Source organism: Hyla sarda, unplaced genomic scaffold (genome assembly GCF_029499605.1).
Source record: "Hyla sarda isolate aHylSar1 unplaced genomic scaffold, aHylSar1.hap1 scaffold_1771, whole genome shotgun sequence".
Classification (NCBI taxonomy): Eukaryota; Metazoa; Chordata; class Amphibia; order Anura; family Hylidae; genus Hyla; species Hyla sarda.
This window is the reverse complement of record NW_026608415.1, coordinates 49803-70444: the sequence shown is the minus strand read 5'-3', so window position 1 is coordinate 70444 and position 20642 is coordinate 49803. Positions and strand designations below refer to the sequence as shown.

The 20642-nt window shown below is 46.5% G+C and overlaps 9 non-coding genes and 1 pseudogene across 9 annotated transcripts; all 10 read left to right on the top strand.

Annotated features, from left to right (window-relative positions):
* Positions 1–1202: 1202 nt before the first annotated feature.
* On the top strand, positions 1203–1393 carry LOC130313482 (U2 spliceosomal RNA). The gene has a single exon (XR_008861396.1). It is a non-coding gene; the product is annotated as a U2 spliceosomal RNA (small nuclear RNA).
* Positions 1394–3480: 2087 nt separating this feature from the next.
* Positions 3481–3671, top strand: LOC130313481 (U2 spliceosomal RNA). The gene has a single exon (XR_008861395.1). It is a non-coding gene; the product is annotated as a U2 spliceosomal RNA (small nuclear RNA).
* Positions 3672–5752: 2081 nt separating this feature from the next.
* LOC130313480 (U2 spliceosomal RNA) lies at positions 5753–5943 on the top strand. The gene has a single exon (XR_008861394.1). It is a non-coding gene; the product is annotated as a U2 spliceosomal RNA (small nuclear RNA).
* Positions 5944–8021: 2078 nt separating this feature from the next.
* LOC130313479 (U2 spliceosomal RNA) lies at positions 8022–8212 on the top strand. Its single transcript, XR_008861393.1, has one exon. It is a non-coding gene; the product is annotated as a U2 spliceosomal RNA (small nuclear RNA).
* Positions 8213–10293: 2081 nt separating this feature from the next.
* LOC130313488 (U2 spliceosomal RNA) lies at positions 10294–10453 on the top strand (annotated as a pseudogene).
* Positions 10454–11140: 687 nt separating this feature from the next.
* On the top strand, positions 11141–11324 carry LOC130313487 (U2 spliceosomal RNA). The gene has a single exon (XR_008861400.1). It is a non-coding gene; the product is annotated as a U2 spliceosomal RNA (small nuclear RNA).
* A 2090-nt stretch (positions 11325–13414) lies between these two features.
* Positions 13415–13605, top strand: LOC130313478 (U2 spliceosomal RNA). The gene has a single exon (XR_008861392.1). It is a non-coding gene; the product is annotated as a U2 spliceosomal RNA (small nuclear RNA).
* Positions 13606–15684: 2079 nt separating this feature from the next.
* On the top strand, positions 15685–15875 carry LOC130313477 (U2 spliceosomal RNA). Its single transcript, XR_008861391.1, has one exon. It is a non-coding gene; the product is annotated as a U2 spliceosomal RNA (small nuclear RNA).
* Positions 15876–17970: 2095 nt separating this feature from the next.
* LOC130313476 (U2 spliceosomal RNA) lies at positions 17971–18161 on the top strand. Its single transcript, XR_008861390.1, has one exon. It is a non-coding gene; the product is annotated as a U2 spliceosomal RNA (small nuclear RNA).
* Positions 18162–20248: 2087 nt separating this feature from the next.
* Positions 20249–20439, top strand: LOC130313475 (U2 spliceosomal RNA). The gene has a single exon (XR_008861389.1). It is a non-coding gene; the product is annotated as a U2 spliceosomal RNA (small nuclear RNA).
* Positions 20440–20642: the final 203 nt, after the last annotated feature.

Sequence of the window (20642 nt, the reverse complement as noted above, 5' to 3'; positions counted from 1 at the left end):
TGTCACACATATTTGGCCTGCAACTTTCTGTGCGACAAATTCAGACAGGAAAAATCAGTATAAATCCTTAGAAAATTATCCCCCAGTGTCTCCATCTGCTGGCGGTATTGAATAAGCATTGCTGCACTGATGGGGTATGCATTAGACGAAAAAAAAGAAGAAAAAGAAGAATAATACGCCCAGAAAAGAGGCGAAAAGGAGAAAAACGTAAAAAAACGTGAAAAAAAAGTAAGAGGAAGAGAAGGGAAAAAAAGGTGGAAATGGGTTTAAAAGTGATTTCGGCGGAGAAATATATATATATATATATATATATATATATATATATATATACGCGCACACACACACATATATATAAACGTATTCTCCGTTGAGATATTGCAGCCGCTGCTGTGTCCAGGCCCAGGAGCCTTAGCACTGTGCTGTGATGTCACTCAATACCACTGACATCACTAGGTGTAAACAACATCTCTCCTTTGCTGTGTATGTGACTATGGAGCTGTTTGGTGATGTCGTCTATTATGGCCTTCATAGAAGCAACAGGAGATTGTTGCATCCATCTAGAACCCTCAGAACTACAGTGCTATGATGTCACTCACTTCCACAGGCCTTGCAGAGTGTAAACAACAACAACCCAGCTTTGTTGTGTATGTAACCATAGGGATTGTGATGTCACCTAGAACCTTCACAGCAGCGACAGCTTTATGAGGAGCATCAGCACTGCTCTGCCTGAGCAGAACCATCACCGCCATAGGTTGTCAAATAACCCGGATTTAACCCACACAGGTAAGTCCAATGGGGTGCAGGCATGTCCTCTATGCTTACAGCTTCCCGTGGGTGTTGGTTTGATACCGTTTGGGGACAGCCAAGGAGGCATCTGCAGGCAACAAAGGTAGGTGTGTGCTTGTGTGTGTGTTTCCTATGCAGATCCTAAGCCCAGTGTCACATGCAAGTAGGAGGAGTAAGAAGGGTTCCTGGCAAATCCGGGTTATGGATTGCATTTAAAAAGGCCCCGTGGGAGTGCAATGGGCCCCTGTCTTGCTGCTTAGCAATAATGGTATGGGTTTAGGTTCTGCTGTGTGTACTGGTGGTTGACTGCCCCCCAGCCCAGAGTGTGCATGGAAAATTGTCTGGCAGCCTCCCTGACAGCAAGCAGTGATAGTGCCCATGAAGGGGACCTTGTTGGGCCCGCCCCTTTCACGGTTATCGCTTCTCGGCCTTTTGGCTAAGATCAAGTGTAGTATCTGTTCTTATCAGTTTAATATCTGATACGTCCCCTATCTGGGGACCATATATTAAATGGATTTTTGAGAACGGGGGCCGATTTCGAAGCTTGCTTCCGTCGCCCTATGCATTGACCCGATATGGCAGTATCTTCGGGTACAGTGCACCACCCCCTTACAGGGTTAAAAAGAAAGATTCCTACTTTCATTGCTACCTGCTTGCTGGCTAGCCAGCTAGCCAGCCCTGTGGGCCTTGCTGCTGCTGCTGCTGCTGCTGCAGCCAAAAAACAAAAGGTGGTGCTGCTGCTGCTTCTGCTGCTTCTGCTTGTGTCTGGCCGCTGTTGGAGCGTCCAGGCACAGGACTTCTGCTGCTGCTGACTAAATGGCCTCCTTAATTGGATCATTTGAGTAGCCAGCACACCTGTGCAGGTAGGGCATGACATGATAGGCAGCTGCCTTGATAGCGGGTGGGTGCTGAATGTTCCTAATTGACAAAATAAGATTAATGCTTATGAAGAAATATAAAATCTCATCCCTTCCCCAATATCGCGCCACACCCCTACCCCTTAATTCCCTGGTTGAACTTGATGGACATATGTCTTTTTTCGACCGTACTAACTATGTAACTATGTAACATAACATGGGGGGGTCTCCTGGCTGTTCACACAGGTGTGTCATTGCTGTACATTGACCATGCATTGCTTCTGTGGTATTGCAAAGGCAAAGACAAATGCTTCCAGCCATCCATTGCACTAATGGATTGGTCATCAGCTGGCTGTCTATGTCCCGCATCAATATAGACCAAAGTACAGAGGGTTAGGCTATGCTATAGTGCACCTACCTGATGCATCAGAAGGTGCGAGGCCCTTGCTAAATTCTGTGCACAGACTTTGAGATCTATGCTTTAGACTGTATCTAAACCTGCTCCAACATGGACTGACATTCTGGCCTACTTTCAGCCGATGCGACTTGTCTGTCGCTGAACAGTCGCTTTTTATGTATTCAGCACCTATGTATAATGTTGTAAAAATGCTCTAGAAGCTAAAGTCGCAGAAATGTCACACATATTTGGCCTGCAACTTTCTGTGCGACAAATTCAGACAGGAAAAATCAGTATAAATCCTTAGAAAATTATCCCCCAGTGTCTCCATCTGCTGGCGGTATTGAATAAGCATTGCTGCACTGATGGGGTATGCATTAGACGAAAAAAAAGAAGAAAAAGAAGAATAATACGCCCAGAAAAGAGGCGAAAAGGAGAAAAACGTAAAAAAACGTGAAAAAAAAGTAAGAGGAAGAGAAGGGAAAAAAAGGTGGAAATGGGTTTAAAAGTGATTTCGGCGGAGAAATATATATATATATATATATATATATATATATATATATATATACGCGCACACACACACATATATATAAACGTATTCTCCGTTGAGATATTGCAGCCGCTGCTGTGTCCAGGCCCAGGAGCCTTAGCACTGTGCTGTGATGTCACTCAATACCACTGACATCACTAGGTGTAAACAACATCTCTCCTTTGCTGTGTATGTGACTATGGAGCTGTTTGGTGATGTCGTCTATTATGGCCTTCATAGAAGCAACAGGAGATTGTTGCATCCATCTAGAACCCTCAGAACTACAGTGCTATGATGTCACTCACTTCCACAGGCCTTGCAGAGTGTAAACAACAACAACCCAGCTTTGTTGTGTATGTAACCATAGGGATTGTGATGTCACCTAGAACCTTCACAGCAGCGACAGCTTTATGAGGAGCATCAGCACTGCTCTGCCTGAGCAGAACCATCACCGCCATAGGTTGTCAAATAACCCGGATTTAACCCACACAGGTAAGTCCAATGGGGTGCAGGCATGTCCTCTATGCTTACAGCTTCCCGTGGGTGTTGGTTTGATACCGTTTGGGGACAGCCAAGGAGGCATCTGCAGGCAACAAAGGTAGGTGTGTGCTTGTGTGTGTGTTTCCTATGCAGATCCTAAGCCCAGTGTCACATGCAAGTAGGAGGAGTAAGAAGGGTTCCTGGCAAATCCGGGTTATGGATTGCATTTAAAAAGGCCCCGTGGGAGTGCAATGGGCCCCTGTCTTGCTGCTTAGCAATAATGGTATGGGTTTAGGTTCTGCTGTGTGTACTGGTGGTTGACTGCCCCCCAGCCCAGAGTGTGCATGGAAAATTGTCTGGCAGCCTCCCTGACAGCAAGCAGTGATAGTGCCCATGAAGGGGACCTTGTTGGGCCCGCCCCTTTCACGGTTATCGCTTCTCGGCCTTTTGGCTAAGATCAAGTGTAGTATCTGTTCTTATCAGTTTAATATCTGATACGTCCCCTATCTGGGGACCATATATTAAATGGATTTTTGAGAACGGGGGCCGATTTCGAAGCTTGCTTCCGTCGCCCTATGCATTGACCCGATATGGCAGTATCTTCGGGTACAGTGCACCACCCCCTTACAGGGTTAAAAAGAAAGATTCCTACTTTCATTGCTACCTGCTTGCTGGCTAGCCAGCTAGCCAGCCCTGTGGGCCTTGCTGCTGCTGCTGCTACTGCTGCAGCCAAAAAACAAAAGGTGGTGCTGCTGCTGCTTCTGCTGCTTCTGCTTGTGTCTGGCCGCTGTTGGAGCGTCCAGGCACAGGACTTCTGCTGCTGCTGACTAAATGGCCTCCTTAATTGGATCATTTGAGTAGCCAGCACACCTGTGCAGGTAGGGCATGACATGATAGGCAGCTGCCTTGATAGCGGGTGGGTGCTGAATGTTCCTAATTGACAAAATAAGATTAATGCTTATGAAGAAATATAAAATCTCATCCCTTCCCCAATATCGCGCCACACCCCTACCCCTTAATTCCCTGGTTGAACTTGATGGACATATGTCTTTTTTCGACCGTACTAACTATGTAACTATGTAACATAACATGGGGGGGTCTCCTGGCTGTTCACACAGGTGTGTCATTGCTGTACATTGACCATGCATTGCTTCTGTGGTATTGCAAAGGCAAAGACAAATGCTTCCAGCCATCCATTGCACTAATGGATTGGTCATCAGCTGGCTGTCTATGTCCCGCATCAATATAGACCAAAGTACAGAGGGTTAGGCTATGCTATAGTGCACCTACCTGATGCATCAGAAGGTGCGAGGCCCTTGCTAAATTCTGTGCACAGACTTTGAGATCTATGCTTTAGACTGTATCTAAACCTGCTCCAACATGGACTGACATTCTGGCCTACTTTCAGCCGATGCGACTTGTCTGTCGCTGAACAGTCGCTTTTTATGTATTCAGCACCTATGTATAATGTTGTAAAAATGCTCTAGAAGCTAAAGTCGCAGAAATGTCACACATATTTGGCCTGCAACTTTCTGTGCGACAAATTCAGACAGGAAAAATCAGTATAAATCCTTAGAAAATTATCCCCCAGTGTCTCCATCTGCTGGCGGTATTGAATAAGCATTGCTGCACTGATGGGGTATGCATTAGACGGAAAAAAAGAAGAAAAAGAAGAATAATACGCCCAGAAAAGAGGCGAAAAGGAGAAAAACGTAAAAAAACGTGAAAAAAAAGTAAGAGGAAGAGAAGGGAAAAAAAGGTGGAAATGGGTTTAAAAGTGATTTCGGCGGAGAAATATATATATATATATATATATATATATATATATATACGCGCACACACACACATATATATAAACGTATTCTCCGTTGAGATATTGCAGCCGCTGCTGTGTCCAGGCCCAGGAGCCTTAGCACTGTGCTGTGATGTCACTCAATACCACTGACATCACTAGGTGTAAACAACATCTCTCCTTTGCTGTGTATGTGACTATGGAGCTGTTTGGTGATGTCGTCTATTATGGCCTTCATAGAAGCAACAGGAGATTGTTGCATCCATCTAGAACCCTCAGAACTACAGTGCTATGATGTCACTCACTTCCACAGGCCTTGCAGAGTGTAAACAACAACAACCCAGCTTTGTTGTGTATGTAACCATAGGGATTGTGATGTCACCTAGAACCTTCACAGCAGCGACAGCTTTATGAGGAGCATCAGCACTGCTCTGCCTGAGCAGAACCATCACCGCCATAGGTTGTCAAATAACCCGGATTTAACCCACACAGGTAAGTCCAATGGGGTGCAGGCATGTCCTCTATGCTTACAGCTTCCCGTGGGTGTTGGTTTGATACCGTTTGGGGACAGCCAAGGAGGCATCTGCAGGCAACAAAGGTAGGTGTGTGCTTGTGTGTGTGTTTCCTATGCAGATCCTAAGCCCAGTGTCACATGCAAGTAGGAGGAGTAAGAAGGGTTCCTGGCAAATCCGGGTTATGGATTGCATTTAAAAAGGCCCCGTGGGAGTGCAATGGGCCCCTGTCTTGCTGCTTAGCAATAATGGTATGGGTTTAGGTTCTGCTGTGTGTACTGGTGGTTGACTGCCCCCCAGCCCAGAGTGTGCATGGAAAATTGTCTGGCAGCCTCCCTGACAGCAAGCAGTGATAGTGCCCATGAAGGGGACCTTGTTGGGCCCGCCCCTTTCACGGTTATCGCTTCTCGGCCTTTTGGCTAAGATCAAGTGTAGTATCTGTTCTTATCAGTTTAATATCTGATACGTCCCCTATCTGGGGACCATATATTAAATGGATTTTTGAGAACGGGGGCCGATTTCGAAGCTTGCTTCCGTCGCCCTATGCATTGACCCGATATGGCAGTATCTTCGGGTACAGTGCACCACCCCCTTACAGGGTTAAAAAGAAAGATTCCTACTTTCATTGCTACCTGCTTGCTGGCTAGCCAGCTAGCCAGCCCTGTGGGCCTTGCTGCTGCTGCTGCTGCTGCAGCCAAAAAACAAAAGGTGGTGCTGCTGCTGCTTCTGCTGCTTCTGCTTGTGTCTGGCCGCTGTTGGAGCGTCCAGGCACAGGACTTCTGCTGCTGCTGACTAAATGGCCTCCTTAATTGGATCATTTGAGTAGCCAGCACACCTGTGCAGGTAGGGCATGACATGATAGGCAGCTGCCTTGATAGCGGGTGGGTGCTGAATGTTCCTAATTGACAAAATAAGATTAATGCTTATGAAGAAATATAAAATCTCATCCCTTCCCCAATATCGCGCCACACCCCTACCCCTTAATTCCCTGGTTGAACTTGATGGACATATGTCTTTTTTCGACCGTACTAACTATGTAACTATGTAACATAACATGGGGGGGTCTCCTGGCTGTTCACACAGGTGTGTCATTGCTGTACATTGACCATGCATTGCTTCTGTGGTATTGCAAAGGCAAAGACAAATGCTTCCAGCCATCCATTGCACTAATGGATTGGTCATCAGCTGGCTGTCTATGTCCCGCATCAATATAGACCAAAGTACAGAGGGTTAGGCTATGCTATAGTGCACCTACCTGATGCATCAGAAGGTGTGAGGCCCTTGCTAAATTCTGTGCACAGACTTTGAGATCTATGCTTTAGACTGTATCTAAACCTGCTCCAACATGGACTGACATTCTGGCCTACTTTCAGCCGATGCGACTTGTCTGTCGCTGAACAGTCGCTTTTTATGTATTCAGCACCTATGTATAATGTTGTAAAAATGCTCTAGAAGCTAAAGTCGCAGAAATGTCACACATATTTGGCCTGCAACTTTCTGTGCGACAAATTCAGACAGGAAAAATCAGTATAAATCCTTAGAAAATTATCCCCCAGTGTCTCCATCTGCTGGCGGTATTGAATAAGCATTGCTGCACTGAGGGGGTATGCATTAGACGAAAAAAAAGAAGAAAAAGAAGAATAATACGCCCAGAAAAGAGGCGAAAAGGAGAAAAACGTAAAAAAACGTGAAAAAAAAGTAAGAGGAAGAGAAGGGAAAAAAAGGTGGAAATGGGTTTAAAAGTGATTTCGGCGGAGAAATATATATATATATATATATATATATATATATATATACGCGCACACACACACATATATATAAACGTATTCTCCGTTGAGATATTGCAGCCGCTGCTGTGTCCAGGCCCAGGAGCCTTAGCACTGTGCTGTGATGTCACTCAATACCACTGACATCACTAGGTGTAAACAACATCTCTCCTTTGCTGTGTATGTGACTATGGAGCTGTTTGGTGATGTCGTCTATTATGGCCTTCATAGAAGCAACAGGAGATTGTTGCATCCATCTAGAACCCTCAGAACTACAGTGCTATGATGTCACTCACTTCCACAGGCCTTGCAGAGTGTAAACAACAACAACCCAGCTTTGTTGTGTATGTAACCATAGGGATTGTGATGTCACCTAGAACCTTCACAGCAGCGACAGCTTTATGAGGAGCATCAGCACTGCTCTGCCTGAGCAGAACCATCACCGCCATAGGTTGTCAAATAACCCGGATTTAACCCACACAGGTAAGTCCAATGGGGTGCAGGCATGTCCTCTATGCTTACAGCTTCCCGTGGGTGTTGGTTTGATACCGTTTGGGGACAGCCAAGGAGGCATCTGCAGGCAACAAAGGTAGGTGTGTGCTTGTGTGTGTGTTTCCTATGCAGATCCTAAGCCCAGTGTCACATGCAAGTAGGAGGAGTAAGAAGGGTTCCTGGCAAATCCGGGTTATGGATTGCATTTAAAAAGGCCCCGTGGGAGTGCAATGGGCCCCTGTCTTGCTGCTTAGCAATAATGGTATGGGTTTAGGTTCTGCTGTGTGTACTGGTGGTTGACTGCCCCCCAGCCCAGAGTGTGCATGGAAAATTGTCTGGCAGCCTCCCTGACAGCAAGCAGTGATAGTGCCCATGAAGGGGACCTTGTTGGGCCCGCCCCTTTCACGGTTATCGCTTCTCGGCCTTTTGGCTAAGATCAAGTGTAGTATCTGTTCTTATCAGTTTAATATCTGATACGTCCCCTATCTGGGGACCATATATTAAATGGATTTTTGAGAACGGGGGCCGATTTCGAAGCTTGCTTCCGTCGCCCTATGCATTGACCCGATATGGCAGTATCTTCGGGTACAGTGCACCACCCCCTTACAGGGTTAAAAAGAAAGATTCCTACTTTCATTGCTACCTGCTTGCTGGCTAGCCAGCTAGCCAGCCCTGTGGGCCTTGCTGCTGCTGCTGCTGCTGCTGCAGCCAAAAAACAAAAGGTGGTGCTGCTGCTGCTTCTGCTGCTTCTGCTTGTGTCTGGCCGCTGTTGGAGCGTCCAGGCACAGGACTTCTGCTGCTGCTGACTAAATGGCCTCCTTAATTGGATCATTTGAGTAGCCAGCACACCTGTGCAGGTAGGGCATGACATGATAGGCAGCTGCCTTGATAGCGGGTGGGTGCTGAATGTTCCTAATTGACAAAATAAGATTAATGCTTATGAAGAAATATAAAATCTCATCCCTTCCCCAATATCGCGCCACACCCCTACCCCTTAATTCCCTGGTTGAACTTGATGGACATATGTCTTTTTTCGACCGTACTAACTATGTAACTATGTAACATAACATGGGGGGGTCTCCTGGCTGTTCACACAGGTGTGTCATTGCTGTACATTGACCATGCATTGCTTCTGTGGTATTGCAAAGGCAAAGACAAATGCTTCCAGCCATCCATTGCACTAATGGATTGGTCATCAGCTGGCTGTCTATGTCCCGCATCAATATAGACCAAAGTACAGAGGGTTAGGCTATGCTATAGTGCACCTACCTGATGCATCAGAAGGTGCGAGGCCCTTGCTAAATTCTGTGCACAGACTTTGAGATCTATGCTTTAGACTGTATCTAAACCTGCTCCAACATGGACTGACATTCTGGCCTACTTTCAGCCGATGCGACTTGTCTGTCGCTGAACAGTCGCTTTTTATGTATTCAGCACCTATGTATAATGTTGTAAAAATGCTCTAGAAGCTAAAGTCGCAGAAATGTCACACATATTTGGCCTGCAACTTTCTGTGCGACAAATTCAGACAGGAAAAATCAGTATAAATCCTTAGAAAATTATCCCCCAGTGTCTCCATCTGCTGGCGGTATTGAATAAGCATTGCTGCACTGATGGGGTATGCATTAGACGAAAAAAAAGAAGAAAAAGAAGAATAATACGCCCAGAAAAGAGGCGAAAAGGAGAAAAACGTAAAAAAACGTGAAAAAAAAGTAAGAGGAAGAGAAGGGAAAAAAAGGTGGAAATGGGTTTAAAAGTGATTTCGGCGGAGAAATATATATATATATATATATATATATATATATATATACGCGCACACACACACATATATATAAACGTATTCTCCGTTGAGATATTGCAGCCGCTGCTGTGTCCAGGCCCAGGAGCCTTAGCACTGTGCTGTGATGTCACTCAATACCACTGACATCACTAGGTGTAAACAACATCTCTCCTTTGCTGTGTATGTGACTATGGAGCTGTTTGGTGATGTCGTCTATTATGGCCTTCATAGAAGCAACAGGAGATTGTTGCATCCATCTAGAACCCTCAGAACTACAGTGCTATGATGTCACTCACTTCCACAGGCCTTGCAGAGTGTAAACAACAACAACCCAGCTTTGTTGTGTATGTAACCATAGGGATTGTGCTGTCACCTAGAACCTTCACAGCAGCGACAGCTTTATGAGGAGCATCAGCACTGCTCTGCCTGAGCAGAACCATCACCGCCATAGGTTGTCAAATAACCCGGATTTAACCCACACAGGTAAGTCCAATGGGGTGCAGGCATGTCCTCTATGCTTACAGCTTCCCGTGGGTGTTGGTTTGATACCGTTTGGGGACAGCCAAGGAGGCATCTGCAGGCAACAAAGGTAGGTGTGTGCTTGTGTGTGTGTTTCCTATGCAGATCCTAAGCCCAGTGTCACATGCAAGTAGGAGGAGTAAGAAGGGTTCCTGGCAAATCCGGGTTATGGATTGCATTTAAAAAGGCCCCGTGGGAGTGCAATGGGCCCCTGTCTTGCTGCTTAGCAATAATGGTATGGGTTTAGGTTCTGCTGTGTGTACTGGTGGTTGACTGCCCCCCAGCCCAGAGTGTGCATGGAAAATTGTCTGGCAGCCTCCCTGACAGCAAGCAGTGATAGTGCCCATGAAGGGGACCTTGTTGGGCCCGCCCCTTTCACGGTTATCGCTTCTCGGCCTTTTGGCTAAGATCAAGTGTAGTATCTGTTCTTATCAGTTTTCATGCTGGTGGGGATGGGTGCTGCATGGAGGATGCAGGTGTACCAGGGCTTTCCGGGGCTGGTTCTGAGGAATCAGCTCGACGGCTGCCCCGATGTGACCTGTTCCCTCCGGGTCTCGCCATGAGGCTGAGAGGGTCTAGAGCCGAGGTACTTTGTGCCTCGGGGAGTGGTGACCCCGAGGTGCCGAAACTCACTGGGAGAATAGGCTCACTGAGTTGAAGCACGGGCACCATAATCTCTTCACCTTGTGGCACTCACCTCTTGATTCCCGGCCTTCTGGCTAGGATCAGAGAAATTTTTATAGATCCGGCCGGATGTCCGGGCAGTATATCTGCACACATTCACTTATTTATTTCTTTTTTTGTCTCACTGTGTCACTTTTTGCGTGTTGTGTGTTCACAGGATTTGTCAGGATGCGGTAGCCCTTCTGGGTGTCCCTCCTGGCGGTCTAGGGGAGGTGTGTGTGGCCATTAGGTTCCGCACCTCCCTGCAAACACCCCGGGTACTCCTGCTTTGGCAGGGTACCTACCGTAATTGGCTCTGCGGGCAGATACCTTGGCTAACGCCAAGGGGGATGCCGGGAGCATTTGTGGTCCCCTAGTAGCTTCGGCGAAAAGGGACATCGAACCTGGAACCTCGCAGGTACCTTTTGGTCCGGAGGCGAAGGGTAAGGTTTGTTGGGGGGCCTCTCTCCTATCGGAGAAGGGCTTGCGATAGACCGCATCCTTTGTGCACGTTTTTTTTAGTGTAACACGTTTGCACTTTTTCTTGCACTTTGGGTGAATCGAAAGCACGTTCCTCGGCTTTAGATAAAAAAAAAAATCTGTTCTTATCAGTTTAATATCTGATACGTCCCCTATCTGGGGACCATATATTAAATGGATTTTTGAGAACGGGGGCCGATTTCGAAGCTTGCTTCCGTCGCCCTATGCATTGACCCGATATGGCAGTATCTTCGGGTACAGTGCACCACCCCCTTACAGGGTTAAAAAGAAAGATTCCTACTTTCATTGCTACCTGCTTGCTGGCTAGCCAGCTAGCCAGCCCTGTGGGCCTTGCTGCTGCTGCTGCTGCTGCTGCTGCAGCCAAAAAACAAAAGGTGGTGCTGCTGCTGCTTCTGCTGCTTCTGCTTGTGTCTGGCCGCTGTTGGAGCGTCCAGGCACAGGACTTCTGCTGCTGCTGACTAAATGGCCTCCTTAATTGGATCATTTGAGTAGCCAGCACACCTGTGCAGGTAGGGCATGACATGATAGGCAGCTGCCTTGATAGCGGGTGGGTGCTGAATGTTCCTAATTGACAAAATAAGATTAATGCTTATGAAGAAATATAAAATCTCATCCCTTCCCCAATATCGCGCCACACCCCTACCCCTTAATTCCCTGGTTGAACTTGATGGACATATGTCTTTTTTCGACCGTACTAACTATGTAACTATGTAACATAACATGGGGGGGTCTCCTGGCTGTTCACACAGGTGTGTCATTGCTGTACATTGACCATGCATTGCTTCTGTGGTATTGCAAAGGCAAAGACAAATGCTTCCAGCCATCCATTGCACTAATGGATTGGTCATCAGCTGGCTGTCTATGTCCCGCATCAATATAGACCAAAGTACAGAGGGTTAGGCTATGCTATAGTGCACCTACCTGATGCATCAGAAGGTGCGAGGCCCTTGCTAAATTCTGTGCACAGACTTTGAGATCTATGCTTTAGACTGTATCTAAACCTGCTCCAACATGGACTGACATTCTGGCCTACTTTCAGCCGATGCGACTTGTCTGTCGCTGAACAGTCGCTTTTTATGTATTCAGCACCTATGTATAATGTTGTAAAAATGCTCTAGAAGCTAAAGTCGCAGAAATGTCACACATATTTGGCCTGCAACTTTCTGTGCGACAAATTCAGACAGGAAAAATCAGTATAAATCCTTAGAAAATTATCCCCCAGTGTCTCCATCTGCTGGCGGTATTGAATAAGCATTGCTGCACTGATGGGGTATGCATTAGACGAAAAAAAAGAAGAAAAAGAAGAATAATACGCCCAGAAAAGAGGCGAAAAGGAGAAAAACGTAAAAAAACGTGAAAAAAAAGTAAGAGGAAGAGAAGGGAAAAAAAGGTGGAAATGGGTTTAAAAGTGATTTCGGCGGAGAAATATATATATATATATATATATATATATATATATATATATATACGCGCACACACACACATATATATAAACGTATTCTCCGTTGAGATATTGCAGCCGCTGCTGTGTCCAGGCCCAGGAGCCTTAGCACTGTGCTGTGATGTCACTCAATACCACTGACATCACTAGGTGTAAACAACATCTCTCCTTTGCTGTGTATGTGACTATGGAGCTGTTTGGTGATGTCGTCTATTATGGCCTTCATAGAAGCAACAGGAGATTGTTGCATCCATCTAGAACCCTCAGAACTACAGTGCTATGATGTCACTCACTTCCACAGGCCTTGCAGAGTGTAAACAACAACAACCCAGCTTTGTTGTGTATGTAACCATAGGGATTGTGATGTCACCTAGAACCTTCACAGCAGCGACAGCTTTATGAGGAGCATCAGCACTGCTCTGCCTGAGCAGAACCATCACCGCCATAGGTTGTCAAATAACCCGGATTTAACCCACACAGGTAAGTCCAATGGGGTGCAGGCATGTCCTCTATGCTTACAGCTTCCCGTGGGTGTTGGTTTGATACCGTTTGGGGACAGCCAAGGAGGCATCTGCAGGCAACAAAGGTAGGTGTGTGCTTGTGTGTGTGTTTCCTATGCAGATCCTAAGCCCAGTGTCACATGCAAGTAGGAGGAGTAAGAAGGGTTCCTGGCAAATCCGGGTTATGGATTGCATTTAAAAAGGCCCCGTGGGAGTGCAATGGGCCCCTGTCTTGCTGCTTAGCAATAATGGTATGGGTTTAGGTTCTGCTGTGTGTACTGGTGGTTGACTGCCCCCCAGCCCAGAGTGTGCATGGAAAATTGTCTGGCAGCCTCCCTGACAGCAAGCAGTGATAGTGCCCATGAAGGGGACCTTGTTGGGCCCGCCCCTTTCACGGTTATCGCTTCTCGGCCTTTTGGCTAAGATCAAGTGTAGTATCTGTTCTTATCAGTTTAATATCTGATACGTCCCCTATCTGGGGACCATATATTAAATGGATTTTTGAGAACGGGGGCCGATTTCGAAGCTTGCTTCCGTCGCCCTATGCATTGACCCGATATGGCAGTATCTTCGGGTACAGTGCACCACCCCCTTACAGGGTTAAAAAGAAAGATTCCTACTTTCATTGCTACCTGCTTGCTGGCTAGCCAGCTAGCCAGCCCTGTGGGCCTTGCTGCTGCTGCTGCTGCTGCTGCAGCCAAAAAACAAAAGGTGGTGCTGCTGCTGCTTCTGCTGCTTCTGCTTGTGTCTGGCCGCTGTTGGAGCGTCCAGGCACAGGACTTCTGCTGCTGCTGACTAAATGGCCTCCTTAATTGGATCATTTGAGTAGCCAGCACACCTGTGCAGGTAGGGCATGACATGATAGGCAGCTGCCTTGATAGCGGGTGGGTGCTGAATGTTCCTAATTGACAAAATAAGATTAATGCTTATGAAGAAATATAAAATCTCATCCCTTCCCCAATATCGCGCCACACCCCTACCCCTTAATTCCCTGGTTGAACTTGATGGACATATGTCTTTTTTCGACCGTACTAACTATGTAACTATGTAACATAACATGGGGGGGTCTCCTGGCTGTTCACACAGGTGTGTCATTGCTGTACATTGACCATGCATTGCTTCTGTGGTATTGCAAAGGCAAAGACAAATGCTTCCAGCCATCCATTGCACTAATGGATTGGTCATCAGCTGGCTGTCTATGTCCCGCATCAATATAGACCAAAGTACAGAGGGTTAGGCTATGCTATAGTGCACCTACCTGATGCATCAGAAGGTGCGAGGCCCTTGCTAAATTCTGTGCACAGACTTTGAGATCTATGCTTTAGACTGTATCTAAACCTGCTCCAACATGGACTGACATTCTGGCCTACTTTCAGCCGATGCGACTTGTCTGTCGCTGAACAGTCGCTTTTTATGTATTCAGCACCTATGTATAATGTTGTAAAAATGCTCTAGAAGCTAAAGTCGCAGAAATGTCACACATATTTGGCCTGCAACTTTCTGTGCGACAAATTCAGACAGGAAAAATCAGTATAAATCCTTAGAAAATTATCCCCCAGTGTCTCCATCTGCTGGCGGTATTGAATAAGCATTGCTGCACTGATGGGGTATGCATTAGACGAAAAAAAAGAAGAAAAAGAAGAATAATACGCCCAGAAAAGAGGCGAAAAGGAGAAAAACGTAAAAAAACGTGAAAAAAAAGTAAGAGGAAGAGAAGGGAAAAAAAGGTGGAAATGGGTTTAAAAGTGATTTCGGCGGAGAAATATATATATATATATATATATATATATATATATACGCGCACACACACACATATATATAAACGTATTCTCCGTTGAGATATTGCAGCCGCTGCTGTGTCCAGGCCCAGGAGCCTTAGCACTGTGCTGTGATGTCACTCAATACCACTGACATCACTAGGTGTAAACAACATCTCTCCTTTGCTGTGTATGTGACTATGGAGCTGTTTGGTGATGTCGTCTATTATGGCCTTCATAGAAGCAACAGGAGATTGTTGCATCCATCTAGAACCCTCAGAACTACAGTGCTATGATGTCACTCACTTCCACAGGCCTTGCAGAGTGTAAACAACAACAACCCAGCTTTGTTGTGTATGTAACCATAGGGATTGTGATGTCACCTAGAACCTTCACAGCAGCGACAGCTTTATGAGGAGCATCAGCACTGCTCTGCCTGAGCAGAACCATCACCGCCATAGGTTGTCAAATAACCCGGATTTAACCCACACAGGTAAGTCCAATGGGGTGCAGGCATGTCCTCTATGCTTACAGCTTCCCGTGGGTGTTGGTTTGATACCGTTTGGGGACAGCCAAGGAGGCATCTGCAGGCAACAAAGGTAGGTGTGTGCTTGTGTGTGTGTTTCCTATGCAGATCCTAAGCCCAGTGTCACATGCAAGTAGGAGGAGTAAGAAGGGTTCCTGGCAAATCCGGGTTATGGATTGCATTTAAAAAGGCCCCGTGGGAGTGCAATGGGCCCCTGTCTTGCTGCTTAGCAATAATGGTATGGGTTTAGGTTCTGCTGTGTGTACTGGTGGTTGACTGCCCCCCAGCCCAGAGTGTGCATGGAAAATTGTCTGGCAGCCTCCCTGACAGCAAGCAGTGATAGTGCCCATGAAGGGGACCTTGTTGGGCCCGCCCCTTTCACGGTTATCGCTTCTCGGCCTTTTGGCTAAGATCAAGTGTAGTATCTGTTCTTATCAGTTTAATATCTGATACGTCCCCTATCTGGGGACCATATATTAAATGGATTTTTGAGAACGGGGGCCGATTTCGAAGCTTGCTTCCGTCGCCCTATGCATTGACCCGATATGGCAGTATCTTCGGGTACAGTGCACCACCCCCTTACAGGGTTAAAAAGAAAGATTCCTACTTTCATTGCTACCTGCTTGCTGGCTAGCCAGCTAGCCAGCCCTGTGGGCCTTGCTGCTGCTGCTGCTGCTGCTGCAGCCAAAAAACAAAAGGTGGTGCTGCTGCTGCTTCTGCTGCTTCTGCTTGTGTCTGGCCGCTGTTGGAGCGTCCAGGCACAGGACTTCTGCTGCTGCTGACTAAATGGCCTCCTTAATTGGATCATTTGAGTAGCCAGCACACCTGTGCAGGTAGGGCATGACATGATAGGCAGCTGCCTTGATAGCGGGTGGGTGCTGAATGTTCCTAATTGACAAAATAAGATTAATGCTTATGAAGAAATATAAAATCTCATCCCTTCCCCAATATCGCGCCACACCCCTACCCCTTAATTCCCTGGTTGAACTTGATGGACATATGTCTTTTTTCGACCGTACTAACTATGTAACTATGTAACATAACATGGGGGGGTCTCCTGGCTGTTCACACAGGTGTGTCATTGCTGTACATTGACCATGCATTGCTTCTGTGGTATTGCAAAGGCAAAGACAAATGCTTCCAGCCATCCATTGCACTAATGGATTGGTCATCAGCTGGCTGTCTATGTCCCGCATCAATATAGACCAAAGTACAGAGGGTTAGGCTATGCTATAGTGCACCTACCTGATGCATCAGAAGGTGCGAGGCCCTTGCTAAATTCTGTGCACAGACTTTGAGATCTATGCTTTAGACTGTATCTAAACCTGCTCCAACATGGACTGACATTCTGGCCTACTTTCAGCCGATGCGACTTGTCTGTCGCTGAACAGTCGCTTTTTATGTATTCAGCACCTATGTATAATGTTGTAAAAATGCTCTAGAAGCTAAAGTCGCAGAAATGTCACACATATTTGGCCTGCAACTTTCTGTGCGACAAATTCAGACAGGAAAAATCAGTATAAATCCTTAGAAAATTATCCCCCAGTGTCTCCATCTGCTGGCGGTATTGAATAAGCATTGCTGCACTGATGGGGTATGCATTAGACGAAAAAAAAGAAGAAAAAGAAGAATAATACGCCCAGAAAAGAGGCGAAAAGGAGAAAAACGTAAAAAAACGTGAAAAAAAAGTAAGAGGAAGAGAAGGGAAAAAAAGGTGGAAATGGGTTTAAAAGTGATTTCGGCGGAGAAATATATATATATATATATATATATATATATATATATATATATATATATATACGCGCACACACACACATATATATAAACGTATTCTCCGTTGAGATATTGCAGCCGCTGCTGTGTCCAGGCCCAGGAGCCTTAGCACTGTGCTGTGATGTCACTCAATACCACTGACATCACTAGGTGTAAACAACATCTCTCCTTTGCTGTGTATGTGACTATGGAGCTGTTTGGTGATGTCGTCTATTATGGCCTTCATAGAAGCAACAGGAGATTGTTGCATCCATCTAGAACCCTCAGAACTACAGTGCTATGATGTCACTCACTTCCACAGGCCTTGCAGAGTGTAAACAACAACAACCCAGCTTTGTTGTGTATGTAACCATAGGGATTGTGATGTCACCTAGAACCTTCACAGCAGCGACAGCTTTATGAGGAGCATCAGCACTGCTCTGCCTGAGCAGAACCATCACCGCCATAGGTTGTCAAATAACCCGGATTTAACCCACACAGGTAAGTCCAATGGGGTGCAGGCATGTCCTCTATGCTTACAGCTTCCCGTGGGTGTTGGTTTGATACCGTTTGGGGACAGCCAAGGAGGCATCTGCAGGCAACAAAGGTAGGTGTGTGCTTGTGTGTGTGTTTCCTATGCAGATCCTAAGCCCAGTGTCACATGCAAGTAGGAGGAGTAAGAAGGGTTCCTGGCAAATCCGGGTTATGGATTGCATTTAAAAAGGCCCCGTGGGAGTGCAATGGGCCCCTGTCTTGCTGCTTAGCAATAATGGTATGGGTTTAGGTTCTGCTGTGTGTACTGGTGGTTGACTGCCCCCCAGCCCAGAGTGTGCATGGAAAATTGTCTGGCAGCCTCCCTGACAGCAAGCAGTGATAGTGCCCATGAAGGGGACCTTGTTGGGCCCGCCCCTTTCACGGTTATCGCTTCTCGGCCTTTTGGCTAAGATCAAGTGTAGTATCTGTTCTTATCAGTTTAATATCTGATACGTCCCCTATCTGGGGACCATATATTAAATGGATTTTTGAGAACGGGGGCCGATTTCGAAGCTTGCTTCCGTCGCCCTATGCATTGACCCGATATGGCAGTATCTTCGGGTACAGTGCACCACCCCCTTACAGGGTTAAAAAGAAAGATTCCTACTTTCATTGCTACCTGCTTGCTGGCTAGCCAGCTAGCCAGCCCTGTGGGCCTTGCTGCTGCTGCTGCTGCTGCTGCAGCCAAAAAACAAAAGGTGGTGCTGCTGCTGCTTCTGCTGCTTCTGCTTGTGTCTGGCCGCTGTTGGAGCGTCCAGGCACAGGACTTCTGCTGCTGCTGACTAAATGGCCTCCTTAATTGGATCATTTGAGTAGCCAGCACACCTGTGCAGGTAGGGCATGACATGATAGGCAGCTGCCTTGATAGCGGGTGGGTGCTGAATGTTCCTAATTGACAAAATAAGATTAATGCTTATGAAGAAATATAAAATCTCATCCCTTCCCCAATATCGCGCCACACCCCTACCCCTTAATTCCCTGGTTGAACTTGATGGACATATGTCTTTTTTCGACCGTACTAACTATGTAACTATGTAACATAACATGGGGGGGTCTCCTGGCTGTTCACACAGGTGTGTCATTGCTGTACATTGACCATGCATTGCTTCTGTGGTATTGCAAAGGCAAAGACAAATGCTTCCAGCCATCCATTGCACTAATGGATTGGTCATCAGCTGGCTGTCTATGTCCCGCATCAATATAGACCAAAGTACAGAGGGTTAGGCTATGCTATAGTGCACCTACCTGATGCATCAGAAGGTGCGAGGCCCTTGCTAAATTCTGTGCACAGACTTTGAGATCTATGCTTTAGACTGTATCTAAACCTGCTCCAACATGGACTGACATTCTGGCCTACTTTCAGCCGATGCGACTTGTCTGTCGCTGAACAGTCGCTTTTTATGTATTCAGCACCTATGTATAATGTTGTAAAAATGCTCTAGAAGCTAAAGTCGCAGAAATGTCACACATATTTGGCCTGCAACTTTCTGTGCGACAAATTCAGACAGGAAAAATCAGTATAAATCCTTAGAAAATTATCCCCCAGTGTCTCCATCTGCTGGCGGTATTGAATAAGCATTGCTGCACTGATGGGGTATGCATTAGACGAAAAAAAAGAAGAAAAAGAAGAATAATACGCCCAGAAAAGAGGCGAAAAGGAGAAAAACGTAAAAAAACGTGAAAAAAAAGTAAGAGGAAGAGAAGGGAAAAAAAGGTGGAAATGGGTTTAAAAGTGATTTCGGCGGAGAAATATATATATATATATATATATATATATATATATATATATATACGCGCACACACACACATATATATAAACGTATTCTCCGTTGAGATATTGCAGCCGCTGCTGTGTCCAGGCCCAGGAGCCTTAGCACTGTGCTGTGATGTCACTCAATACCACTGACATCACTAGGTGTAAACAACATCTCTCCTTTGCTGTGTATGTGACTATGGAGCTGTTTGGTGATGTCGTCTATTATGGCCTTCATAGAAGCAACAGGAGATTGTTGCATCCATCTAGAACCCTCAGAACTACAGTGCTATGATGTCACTCACTTCCACAGGCCTTGCAGAGTGTAAACAACAACAACCCAGCTTTGTTGTGTATGTAACCATAGGGATTGTGATGTCACCTAGAACCTTCACAGCAGCGACAGCTTTATGAGGAGCATCAGCACTGCTCTGCCTGAGCAGAACCATCACCGCCATAGGTTGTCAAATAACCCGGATTTAACCCACACAGGTAAGTCCAATGGGGTGCAGGCATGTCCTCTATGCTTACAGCTTCCCGTGGGTGTTGGTTTGATACCGTTTGGGGACAGCCAAGGAGGCATCTGCAGGCAACAAAGGTAGGTGTGTGCTTGTGTGTGTGTTTCCTATGCAGATCCTAAGCCCAGTGTCACATGCAAGTAGGAGGAGTAAGAAGGGTTCCTGGCAAATCCGGGTTATGGATTGCATTTAAAAAGGCCCCGTGGGAGTGCAATGGGCCCCTGTCTTGCTGCTTAGCAATAATGGTATGGGTTTAGGTTCTGCTGTGTGTACTGGTGGTTGACTGCCCCCCAGCCCAGAGTGTGCATGGAAAATTGTCTGGCAGCCTCCCTGACAGCAAGCAGTGATAGTGCCCATGAAGGGGACCTTGTTGGGCCCGCCCCTTTCACGGTTATCGCTTCTCGGCCTTTTGGCTAAGATCAAGTGTAGTATCTGTTCTTATCAGTTTAATATCTGATACGTCCCCTATCTGGGGACCATATATTAAATGGATTTTTGAGAACGGGGGCCGATTTCGAAGCTTGCTTCCGTCGCCCTATGCATTGACCCGATATGGCAGTATCTTCGGGTACAGTGCACCACCCCCTTACAGGGTTAAAAAGAAAGATTCCTACTTTCATTGCTACCTGCTTGCTGGCTAGCCAGCTAGCCAGCCCTGTGGGCCTTGCTGCTGCTGCTGCTGCTGCTGCAGCCAAAAAACAAAAGGTGGTGCTGCTGCTGCTTCTGCTGCTTCTGCTTGTGTCTGGCCGCTGTTGGAGCGTCCAGGCACAGGACTTCTGCTGCTGCT